This window comes from Ascaphus truei, chromosome 4, assembly GCF_040206685.1.
Source record: "Ascaphus truei isolate aAscTru1 chromosome 4, aAscTru1.hap1, whole genome shotgun sequence".
NCBI classification, from domain to species: domain Eukaryota; kingdom Metazoa; phylum Chordata; class Amphibia; order Anura; family Ascaphidae; genus Ascaphus; species Ascaphus truei.
Genome location: NC_134486.1, coordinates 395,575,786 through 395,588,964, shown reverse-complemented (window position 1 = coordinate 395,588,964; position 13,179 = coordinate 395,575,786). Strand labels below are relative to the sequence as shown.

Sequence of the window (13,179 nt, the reverse complement as noted above, 5' to 3'; positions counted from 1 at the left end):
TATAGCACCATTAATGTACATAGCGCTTCACAGTTGTAATACGTGACAATCATATAAATAACAAATACTACAAGTAACACATCATGGGAATATGTGCTTCAGACATAAAAGTAACATTTCGGAAGAGGAGTCCCTGCTCTGAAGAGCTTACAATCTAATTGTAGATAGTATGATAACAAATACATGGTTACAGTAAATGAACAGAGGCTATACATTATATTTACAAACATTTCCGGGACAGTTAGAGATAATGGGGCCTATGCAGAGAGCAGCGAATTTGAAAAATGGCGAATTTATTAAAAAGTAGCTTTTTTGGAGAGTTTTATTCTCCATATGCAGAAAAGTGCGAATTCTGCTATGTTTAACATGGATGCGTGTGGCGAGTTTAAATTGGCGAGATGCGCGCTTCAGAAACGTGTAAAAACAAATTCGCGCCTTTTTTTTTCCCTTTGCAATGGCCGCGAGCGGCCGCTTCTTGCCAATTTTTTCTGGCGAGGCAAAAAGGAGACAATCGCGCCATTTTATTGGCGCGAACAGCCGCTAGATGCCGTTCGCGGCTCTCTGCATTAGGATATTTTTAAAACTGGCGAGATTGAGGTTTTTGCCAGCCGCGAGGCGAGTTTTACAAATAGAAAAGAAAAATTGGCGCGTTTTTCGGAAATCTCCATTTTCTGCTGTTTTCTGCGCGATTTTCTCCAAAAAATGGCGAATTTCGAAATAGCGCTGCTCTCTGCATAGGCCCCAATATCTGTTATGGGCGTATGTAACAGTTACAGGCAAGATTAAAATGTGAGAGCTTTATGTAGTAAAGAAGGACGTTCAGGCTGTCAGCTAAGTGAAGTTTGATCCAATGATGCAGTAATAAGAGAGGAGTTATACAGCAATTGCGAGAAAAATAATGATAGAGATCATTATTAATGAGCACTACTAAAATCTTTATCTGTCATTTTGCAGAAGTAGATTTATTTATAAAAATGTTTTACCAGGAAGTAATACATTGAGAGTTACCTCTCGTTTTCAAGCATGTCCTGGGCACAGAGTTATGACAGATACATGGTTACAAATACTTAGTTACATTAAATGAACGTTATACATTTTATACAAGACATTGCATGCACAGTAAGAGATAATATATATGATAGGCGTATATAACAGTTACAGAGCAGATTAAAATGTGAGACAGCCTTAGTTTTGAAAGAACTTAGACTGGTGGTGGATGTGAGAGTCTCTGGTAGACTGTTCCAGTTTTGGGGTGCACGGTAAGAGAAGGAAGAACGTCCGGATACTTTGCTGAACCTTGGGACCATGAACAGTTTTTAGTTAATTTGTCAAAAAAGCAAAATATTGTGAATTCATAAAACACTGTTTCTACTGGGTAAAGTAACCAGGACTGGTGCTTTATAACTGATTATATTACAAGAGGTTTTTTATGACACAACTGCCGGTAATGATCCAAGTGCTGATCCATAAGACATTTCCAGGCCTTACAGCCCTATATAAGTGAATGGGCCATAAGGGGCAGCTTTTTTGCCAGACCATTCACTTGAATGGATCGTAAAGGGACATATTTGCGGAGATTTGCTGGAAGGGGTCTTCTGGAGTAGCACTGCTTAGTAAATATGGGCCCCACCGCTGACCAGTTAGCCCCTTTACAGTGAGGTCTGGTGACAGGCCGGCCAGGATCACACTGTTGACCTGGAGATAGTTGGCTGCTATGTAAAATATGCAAATGAGCATAATAGACCATATTTACTAAGCAGGGCTAAGCCTTATAACACCCCTTGTCCCAGTCACCTGAATAGGTTGTACGTTGTCTTACAGCCCAGCGCCATATCAATACAATTATTTCTGAGCCTTTTATGCAACAAAAACCCAATTTGTGTGTGAAATCTGGTGCTACGTATTTTGTTTTGTGAGCAGTGAGACTTATGAGGAACCACTTGCGACTTTCAGAAGTGCAACCATACTTAGAATTAGTTTATATTGCAGCATGTTCATCCTCAGTGGAGGGCCCAGGAAGTCAGTGCTGCTTCAGGGGTGCTCATTATTTTGGATGTAGGATGCAGCCCTTAAACTCTCCTCTGGTTTGACATGTGGAGGCTTTCAGAGCAGAATCTGTGACTAATTTACCTCTGACCTCTCAGTCTAATTCCCACTGGACAGCAGTTTATGTGAAGCACAAACATAAACGCCATCATTATTTCCCCTAATGAGTCTCACAAGGATAGGCCGCGAACAACTACAACCGTGAAAACTCTTCAGGGCTTATTTGTTGATTCTGCAACGATACCGTAGCAGTAAAACACAATACAAACTTAATGTGAATAGCTCGGTGAGCCAAAGCCAACCCTTAAAATTGTGTGTATATATCAAAAGGAAAAATAATATCCTCGTCTCTTACAACTCCCTTTACAGATGTAGCCAACGTTACTGCCCCCGCGGGCGTGCTGCAGCGGGACGTACACAATGCTCCAGCGACTGAAGCAACCATGTTTTGAATCAGCAGCACGTACGAAGCAGGCGAGCGGGCTACCGCGCAACCTCAACCGCGGGAGCGCGCCGGCAGCTGCCAGCATGTTGACTGCATCTGTAGTTCCCTTTCCCCTCCAGATACACAAAAAAAGAGTGTAAGCTCTTCAGGGTAGAGCATCATTGTGACTGCTTTCCTCATATTTACGTAGTTATTATGGTATTGCTAAAATATTATATACGTGCACAGCAATAGAAAATACCTTCTCTATATTGCTGATTTCACCAAAATGAATTCGGTCATATACGATATACCTGTATGAGAACATTATATTGCTGTCAGTGGTAGAAAGGATTCTGGGCCATAGCAAACCTTACGGCAAAGTGGAAAGAGCAGTCCCAGGGAAGACAACATTGAATGAATGTCAGTGATGCATTTGATAGGGTTAGAGACTGGTGGATTAAATGCTCGGCCTTTCATGTTTATTTGTTAAAGATTTTCCCCTTTACAGTACAATAGTGAATCTGAATTCACCTCCTTGACTTACCCGGCTCCCTTATTTTTAAACAGCGGTTGCTGATTCGGAGCTGGCTAACGGCAGTGGGGTCGTAGCTGAAACTCATTGCTCAGATGATACATTTGCGGTTTGCGCCGTGTCAAATTAATACCACGATTTAAAGTGGTCCAAAAATAGGACTAAGACCCTGTTTGCGTGGGGCTCGGTTCTCTAACGACTGGAAAGGTGGAGCGGAGGCGTGTCTCTGCCTAATTTAATTACATGAGCTCTGCGTGGCCATTGTGCTCGTTCATTTGCACCTGTGTTATATAAGCGGACAATTTAGCATTGGAATAACGGCTGTTCTTATTTAATCTTCTTAATTATGTGCCAATAGGGACGACCAGGTGCAAATGTTGCCACAATATAAGGACCCGCCATTTTCAGCACTTTGTTTTGGGAGTGATGGCTGCACTTGCTGCTTTTATAATACACAAGCGCTGCAGGAAACTAGACAGGGCCGCCAACACGTTCCCAGGGCTAGAGTGTCCATTCGGGCCTTGGGTTGTTGAGCGTGGTGGAGTATCCACTCCCCTCCTGTCTGCAGTCCTGCCAGTCACCCCCCTCTCTCATAGAGTCCCCTCTCTCGCCTCACACTCCCCTTCCTCTATTATACCCCCATCTCTCACTCCCTCTCCTCATTCCTCACTTTCTCTCTCAGGTGGCTCAATCATTGACTGATTGAGCCACTTGTGCTAAAGCAGGGATATCTTTAAATCCTGACCTGCTGGTGGTCCTTGAAGACTGGAGATGGCCACCCCTAGCCACCCTGGTCTAGAACCTAAAATATGTATTAGAACAGGCATTCCTCCAATGATCAAACTACTGGCTGTACTACACTTCTGTTCTACAGGCTCATTTTAGGTTACTGTAGCTTTTTATTTAGTAGTATTTAAAGACTTGTTACATTTCCTCAAGATCAACGGTTTATTAATGGCACCAAACAAAAATTTTGGTGAGCTGAATTCCCAAAGGTTGTGGAGCAGTAGGCAGCAGCCACATAACGCGAGTGCATCCACAGAGAGATAACACCATGAACCGAAATAATAAACTCTACTGTTCCATTAATGTCCCGATCACTTGTGATACTTCTCTTCTCATTGCCAATCTGGTTGTTAAATATCCTGGCTTCATCCAGGATCACTTCATATTTGGCCTCTCTGCCATTTCTGACCTACTGAAGGCTACGCAACCACAATAGGAATGGCTTCTTGGTGAGTACACTTTTCAAATATGACATATTACTACTAATTTCCAGTATACGCCCCACAATTAAGCTTCATTTTTCTCCATTTATTTACAGATCATAGTGCCTGCTCCATAATGCCTTGGCACTTAATATCTTCACCCAATCCAGTCAGACCCATGGAGATATGCTACAACTAGGCCCGTGCTTCCAGCAGATCTGTCAGAGAATGCACATTTGGACTACCTAAAAGTCTCCTCAGGTGCCGTGTCTGGTGGACACTTCTCGATGCTCCAGCTATAGTGTGTGAAATTGAAGCAATGTCCTGGATTTTGTACAGCAGACCTGTGAGAAGGGGAAGGCCAGTTGGGATTGAAAACGATTAGCCTGAGGAAAAGGAGGAACTTGAGGCAGACGTTGGTGATACAATGGAGGAAGGAAGAAAGACAGGAGATTATGTCATTCGCCAAATCCTTACTTGTAAGTGCAATTCTTTTACACTTTCTCTACATCATGTTCAAGCTTGCTTTATAAAACCCAAATGACGCACTTTCACTAAAGACTTCGTCTGACTTTACATTTTCTATTTTCTTAAACAAAACAAAAGTGAGATGTTAAATAAGTTTCACTTATTCCTTGTTCATAAAGATTCCAATACTTCAGAAGATTGTTGTTCAGCAGACAACGTTCTAGTTTATCCTTCTAGCATTACTTGCAGATGAAAGTTCAATCAATGATGATAACGTGCTTTCTCAGCTGGTGATGATAGAACAAAGACAAAGAACCCCTTGCCTCTCACATGCTGCTGATGTTAGTTGCAGAAAGAGTCTTGGAGAAGAAGTCTTGGAGAGAGCAAGTTGATCAGGGTACAACTGTATTTATTGATCACTAACTCCGCCCCCTTTCTCCTCGTGGGTTCCTAATAAAGAACTTTTCATGTTAGAAGTCAGACTAGGCCTTAAAATGTGATGGCTAAGCCAACCTCCATCTGTTATGCATTAAACCTTAACTGGAATTCAACTCTTTTGGCTACATATGAATTCTAAATCTTACAACATATTCTCATTCAATTGTCTTGATATAAGTTCTCATTCATACATTTTAATATAATAAATGGATTTCTAACATAAGTCATACCGTACAGCTTAACCAAACATTCTTAGTTGTATAGCCTGGGCCCCTTGGTCCCCCATAAGCCCCTTACTTTGCGGCTGCGGCTGGCAGCGAGTGCGGGCGGCGCTGCAGGGGGGGAGGGTGCGCTGGTGCCATCAGTGGGCTGTGCGCATATCCGTAAAGTGCAGGTGCATTGTGAGCAGTTGAAGGGGCGACCGTGTCACCGGCGGGACACCCGGGAAGGGCACCGCCATATTGGGAGAGTTGTGCATGCACAGTGTTAAGCGTGCGCGGGGCCATTACATACAGAGTGAAGCAGGGGAACTACAATCCCCAGCAAACCCAGGGGCTGCTTGTCAGATGGGGAGATAAAGCCAATAGGGCTGCAGGATTCACGGAGGACTGCCGTTGTTACATTTGGTGCGCTGAGAAGCACGCCAGTCGGAGCACGCCAGTCGGAGCTGGGACAAGGAGAGGGTAGTGTGTGTGCAGGGTGTCTGTGACCCCTGCACTAGGCCAGAGACCCCCTTATGCCCCAGATAGACCCCAACTCCCCTAAGCTTGTGGTTGCTGCGGGGACAGGCCCATTAGATAGGGACATTGCCCCTGTAGTGCCAAGTGTGAGGGACACAGCCAGGACGCGGCAGCAAACTGGCAATTTGGTGGTCTCGGAGCAGTTCATCCCACAGATAAGAGACTCTCTTCATGGTGGGATCCTCCAGCTGGCCGCCACCCCACGTGGAGGCGGATTCATCGCTGACTAAGGTGTGGGACCGGACGGCCCCTTTATCTTCAGTCGGCGCTACCGTGTGCTGGAGTGCCCGGCAGGTATCACACCTACACCTTCAAGTGCACCAACTTTCACGGGTTGTGGGCAGCGCTGTCGCACACATTGGGTGGGTTAACTCTTGTGGACACCAGGGTGGTTGGATGCCCAGGTGCACCTCAGTATTTTGGGGGGATATCCCATCCGAGTGTGGACATTTTGTTGGAGGACACTGTGGGGTTATGGCCGTGCGTGGCATATTGTGTGTGGGTGTCATATTGTTGTTCCCTTTTCATATGCATGCAGTAAACTATTATCTATATCATTGCGTGTGTTATTGCATTGGGTCCTGTGACTGGGATATCCAACATTGTAGGATCCCGCTGTCACCAGACGGATCAGATATACCCCAGGCTCCAAGCAGCGGAGGTTCAGGCCTCCTGTGAGCCACAGGTAATGCACCACACACCCAGTAGCCGCCATATCTCCCATAGGGTGGGGGAAACTGCGCTATACTGTAGTTGCAAAATTAAATATAAAACGAAAACAGAACCATAATAAAACACTGGATTTCCACATCACTCCTCAGAGGACCTCTAACAAAACATATATTTGAGCAAAACTAGACAGCACCACACAGTTTATGATATCCATTTGGCCTAGCAATAGAATGTTCTAGAGTTATCTCCTATTATTAACACAATATTACGAATAATTTTTTTTTTCCACAAAAACATGGAGAGCAGCAATTCTTCATTCTGGTGACCTGGTCCATCCCAAAAATGGAGAATACCAGTGTGGTTCATGAGTAATGGAGGATACCAACACAAGCCAAACAAGCACGGACTCATAAAAAAAAATGGTATCTATAGATTACAACAAGGAGATGGAGTTTTCCATGAGTACATCACTGTGAAGATATGATGTGAGCTTCAGTATCATGTTTGGGACCGAGTTCATGTGAATGGAAAAAAACCTCCTACAAACGATACCAAGTTAAAGGAATATTATACAGCCTCAAGGGAGAATTTCCCCAGCAAAACTATTTGAGGGTCACATTTTACCTGGAAGTTTATACAAAAGTCTGGTACACACCACGGGGAAAATATAAGAGCACTAAATGAGCTTTATTGTTGTATTCCTATTCAAGTTTTCAAGCTGCAGATCCATCCGGAGGAGAGTCTAAGAACGCTGTTATCTGATTACAAAGAGAACAGAACCAACAACATGTGTCAATAGTAATTAGAACTTGGTTTAATGAAGCAATTTCTGCCAATTGTACTCGGTATTCATCGGAATGGAATCAACGACATGGGCTGAGAGGAACTCAAGCTTTGTTAATCAGCATTTTGTACAATGAAATCAAACGTCCGTTTTCTAGTGCCCTAAACTCTGTGTGAACATCAACCCAGGTCTGGTTAATATACTTCTTCATGGACGTGTGGAGGGGAAGACGTGTTTGTACGAATCCAAGCCTCTGGGAAGCAGCTACTCTCCTCTTTGGTATCTACTGATCATTAACAACTGTGAGTTAGAAAGCAAAAACGAAAAAGGGCAACCACCGTAGTGTATTATTTAATGTAAAAAAGTATTAAATCAGCATAAAAAACTTGAGGTATCAAACTCGTGAACAGCCGTAGAATATGCGCGTTGTTGAGTTGTATTAGCTCGGATCTTTGCCGTCCTCTGGGGAAACTTCTTACTGGGACCTGCATCAGCTCCTGGTTCACTGAGTCCTGTGTGGATTATCGCGTCAGACGTCACACGCAGTCAAGCTTTCACGTGTACTGGCCATCTCATCAGGCACAAGCAATCAAAGGTCCGCAATTAGGTAGTCCTCTCTCACAGGATTTTAAAGCAGTTCAATTCCACTTTTATCGTAAGACAGGCACCAAAATGAGGCCCTTCACAGAGATCAAATGGTCAGCTGGACAAAACAAACCGACGCATTTGGTAGCAGTTTGGCTGCTTTATCCGGGAGGGGTGGGGGGGGGGGGGGGGCGTATTTCCTGTCCTAACTGTGAGTTAACCTGTGATCAGTTTCTGAAACAGAGAATATGGGTCTTATTTTATATACGCCGAAAGCGCACGTTTAGGCTGTTTTTAGCCGAAATGTCCCACTGAAGTCAATCGGCTCCTTCAGTAAATATACAATATACAGTAAAAGGAATGTCCCGCTTTATCTAAAAGAATAGCACACCACTCAATAGATGCACAACAGGGCAGTGCTGGATTTACTTCCACCAGTGGCTATGAAACATTTATTTTATGTTTGAATACAAATGTTTAAATCCCGTGAGATTTAATTTATATCAGAAAATGTGAAATGTTAACGTTTCTGTCAAACTAAGGCCGGATTCACTAAACGATGCTAAGCTTTATCTCATTGTAACTCCCATTGAAAACAAATGGAAGGATATAGGCGTGCTAATGTTTAGCACCCTTTAGTGACCTGGACCTAAGTGTTAACCTCCTGTGAGACATGTTTTCTGTATTTTTCTTGTGATATTATGTGTGCATTATATGACTTTGTTTTATACTTACCTACTGGTACCAGCATTTCTTAATATACATCTGTCACGAGAGTCCAGTACTTTTAACACTTTTACCTTCCGGGATCAATTTCACTAGACAGGGCAATGTAGGGGAATAAAATGAGGTTTATTCTGGTAAAACCAGCAGGAATACAATGTATCACAAAACAAGGGAAAAACACCACAACTGGGGCTCTGGGGGGGGGACACTAACCTCAACTAGGACGCCTGCTTCAGGAAGGCTAACCCTGTCTGCTCCATGTCCAGGAACACCACGGTACTATCTACAGGATAGATACCTGGCTTACCCCACTGGCCGGGTCTTTGTTCGATAGTAGAACTTGGCCGCGTCTCTAGCACTTGTCCACAGCTTGGCCAGGCTTCTCCGGCACCTCAATGCCGAGTGCTTTGCTATTGCAAACAAAGCACCTTTGAAAAGCCTGCCTCTGCTTCATCGGACCAAGCCTAAGAATAGTTTGGTACTCTGATCGGACAGTCCCCTTACATAGGGCTCGGTGTCCTATGTCTAAAATGGAACAGGGACTGGCAGCCAATCAGAGTACAGATCATAATGAAACAACCACACACAAGTGGGAGGCTTGGCTTGTTGCACCTGTCAGAGGAGGGGGCGTACCGAGGGGCTCAGTTGGCTGGCGAGCGGGAATTTCGAACGTGCGTACGAGCAATGGCTTCCCCTTGCCAGCCACATACCTCCCGCTGGATAGAATCCACAGTGTCTGAGAAAACAAAGGGTCTCCCTCGCAGGGAGCCTGGTCTCTGGACCTTGTTCTACACCCTTCCTCGCTCAACCAGATGGCCCAACACATCGCTACTCCCACTCTCCCCTTTGATCCACCATCTCTATGCAGGCATCCCGGCTAATCAAATTACTGGGGCTGCCTCCATAGCAATGAATACTCATTTTAAAACACATTTCTTTTCTACAACTTGGGCTCGGGAAGTTGGATGGTAAAACTTGTCCTAGCAGCAAAGTTTTAAAAACCCAGTTCTGAGAACTTGCTGGTGGGGCAATACACTATTTAATAGGGAAACATAACGTTATTAAAATGCATACGTGTACCAGCAAATCAGGCGTGATTCGCGGGTAAAATTATGGGAAATTATGGGAACATTTTATATACATTTTAACCCTTTTTGCCCCCTAGTATCAACTATTAAAGTCCCGCTCCCGAAGTCCCAGTTTTGTACCTATATCGCCTAAGAGGTCCAAAACAAACACATTGTCCCCCGGCTTATTGGCTCTGATAAGCCGCCGGGGAACCATGGTTTTAGGGGTAGCTAGCCAGGCTTCCCCTTTTATTATGAAGGCTGGCTACCCCCACGTCACAACATCCAAACTATGTTTTATCATTTGATATTATACAATAAAGGATTATTACAATACACATTTTTCTATTTTTCTATTTAGAAAGCGAATCACCATCTCAGGATACATCGGTGCGATTAGACCCCAGTGTTATAGTTTAAACCTTTTTTTGGGGGGTTTAGAGAGGACCTACGCATTACAGTTTATCACACATTTCTGCTCCCTGTATTGTAACATCTATGTTTTATTTTGATATCATACTGTAGGTTGAGCGAAGTAGATAAAAATACATATCTTCTGGTGCACTTTGAATGTTATCATCGGTTAGTGTAGAAACAATTAAATCAGCACCTGTTTGTTTTGGGGGTGTGCGCTTATAATGCCTCATATGAGGGTGTGGATCATTAAACATTATGAGTGAGTCAGGTGCATCCTGGGACCTGAGGCACAATATTCACAGAGCATATATAATTCCGTAGGACTATTTTTGTATTCGGTTATTGAGCACCCCTAAAGTATTGAGTCATATGTATGTTCCCCAGATAATCTATAAAATATCTGATTTTAAATTAAACCCCCCTCCCTATTTTTGTTTCAGTATCAGCACTGGAAATGTTGAATAACTATTTTGTATCAAACTTTATGTATCGAAGTCTCCCAAGTGCAAAACGACAGGGAAATGAGTGCAAAAAAACCGAACAGATTTCTTACTGAAAAATAATCCCACTGATATAAATTAGATTTTTTTTCCCCTACAAGTTTTACAGCTGGGAGGCGTAAACACAAACCCCTTTGTTTCTATGTAAATGGAGTATGACATCATCTTGTTGCTGGGATATCGCTCAGTTCTATTTTTCAATCATTAGGAACAAACAGTGTAATTCATCCCTAGTGACAATTCCTCCAGACAGGCCCGTATTTAGGCATAGGCCTACTAGGCCCAGGCCTACAAATTTCAGGGTGGTGGAGGGGAGGCAGGCCCGACGCTGCAGTTTCAGAGGCCCCGCTATCTTCCCCACAACAATGAAACTGCTTGCCGGGGGGAGCGTGTGGGGCCTCTGTAGAGGTCTCTTACCTCCTGCAGTGTCGCAGCGTCAAGTGATGCTGCGACGTCCTGTGGTGACGCGCTGCCATGACAGCACATCATGGAAACACTTCGCCATGTGACGTTGGAAGAGGAGGAGGCCAGGGCGGCAAAAAGCTAAGTGCCTATGGGCGGCAAAATGCTAAAACCGGCCCGGACTCCAGATCTCTACATGTAGGCTCAGCCAGTCATGGTTTTGCATTTCTTATTCCATATACAGCTCAGTACTATTTATCCTAAAGAAAGCAATAGGGTGGGAGATGTTTATCTACTTCATTTGGAAGATCAGTACAAAATAATGGCTGATTTGACTTTATTTATGAGCCACCATGTTGTATGGGATGGTCTGGCCCCGATTTAATATTTTCCTATATGTTTCCCTATGATTATATTTTGGGGTTATATGATTGCAGGATATGAGCACATAGCATTTCACCCACATCATTGTTATTATACGTGGCATTTCGGTTTCTAAGACGGCTATGAATCTAACGTTAAGTGGCACAGAACATCCTGTGATGTATAGCCAGTATCAATTATTCAATATACTTTGCTAAGACGGAGGTTTTACAGCGTAGCTGTCAACATTTACGCACTTATCACGGAGAATATGTGATTTGTGGCTGAAAACGTGTGGTTCTACATTCTCGTTCTCCTAGCCCGATACAAGGCAATGAAAGATGAATACACCGCTCTAATTCCCCCCTTCCCCTCCATAAGCATTACTGTAATTACAGGAACGATTAACCACAGCAAGATCTGGGAATCCTGTACCAAACAAAACAGGCATTTAAAAGAACAAGTCTGGTTGTAAAAGGAGACTGAGCTGAGATTCTCTGGCCCCTGTTTGAGATTCCGTGACAGTGTCTTCGCTTGCCTTGAACGGGGCGCACATGTTGCTGAGCATGTCTTTACAGGATATTGCATGGGGGGACCTTTGGGTTTGAGATATTATAAATGAATGAGCAGCAACTGACAGATCTTTAGCTGCTCGCCATTAGTTACAGGGCTTAGAGCACGGCTGGCCAACTCCAGTCCTCAAGGGCCAGGTTTCAGGATATCCTAGCTTCAGCACAGGTGGCTCAGAGGCTCAGTCAAAGACAGAGCCTCTGATTGAGCCACCTGTGCTGAAGCAGGGACTGAGTGAGCCACCTGTGCTGAAGCAGGGACTGAGTGAGCCACCTGTGGTGAAGCAGGGACTGAGTGAGCCACCTGTGCTGAAGCCGGAACTGAGTGAGCCACCTGTGCTGAAGCAGTGACTGAGTGAGCCACCTGTGCTGAAGCAGGGACTGTGTGAGCCACCTGTGCTGAAGATATGGCTATTTGAGCCACTTGTGCTGAAGCAGGGACTGATTAAGCCACTTGTGCTGAAGCAGGGATATTCTGAAAACCTGACATGTTGGTGGCCATTGAGGACTGGTGTTGAGCACCCCTGACCTCGGCAAAGACATGAAATGCGTTGATGTTGGGAAAAAAACTCTATAGCAGTAACAATAACTGTATTCTATACCTCTCTGATCTGAAAACAGGATGTGAAGGATTAAAATCAGTGAGACTGACTCCAAATCAGGGAGACTCTCAGACAATCAGTGAGACTGACTCCAAATCAGGGAGACTCTCAGACAATCAGTGAGACTGACTCCAGATCAGGGAGACTCTCAGACAATCAGCGAGACTGACTCCAAATCAGGGAGACTCTCAGACAATCAGCGAGACTGACTCCAAATCAGGGAGACTCTCAGACAATCAGTGAGACTGACTCCAAATCAGGGAGACTCTCAGACAATCAGTGAGACTGACTCTAAATCAGGGAGACTCTCAGACAATCAGTGAGACTGACTCCAAATCAGGAAGACTCTCAGACAATCAGTGAGACTGACTCCAAATCAGGGAGACTGACTCCTAATCAGGGAGACTGACTCCAAATCAGGGAGACTCTCAGACAATCAGTGAGACTGACTCCCAATCAGGGAGACTCTCAGACAATCAGTGAGACTGACTCCAAATCAGGGAGACTCTCAGACAATCAGTGAGACTGACTCCAAATCAGGGAGACTCTCAGACAATCAGTGAGACTGACTCCCAATCAGGGAGACTCTCAGACAATCAGTGACAGACGACCTGTCTGTGAACGGCGAATGAT

General features: G+C 44.3%; 1 protein-coding gene across 2 annotated transcripts in view; it reads left to right on the top strand.

Moving 5' to 3' along the window:
• Window positions 1-13,179, top strand: part of LOC142493888 (membrane progestin receptor beta-like) — a 57,644-nt gene that overhangs the window by 10,506 nt on the left and 33,959 nt on the right. The window contains exon 2 of one of the 2 annotated variants that reach the window (XM_075598586.1): window positions 4,330-4,692. The exons of the other annotated variant lie outside the window; for it this stretch is intronic. The gene's annotated coding sequence lies outside the window, so the exon portion shown is untranslated. The remainder of the gene's footprint in view (window positions 1-4,329; window positions 4,693-13,179) is intronic. 2 annotated transcript variants of the gene reach the window in all.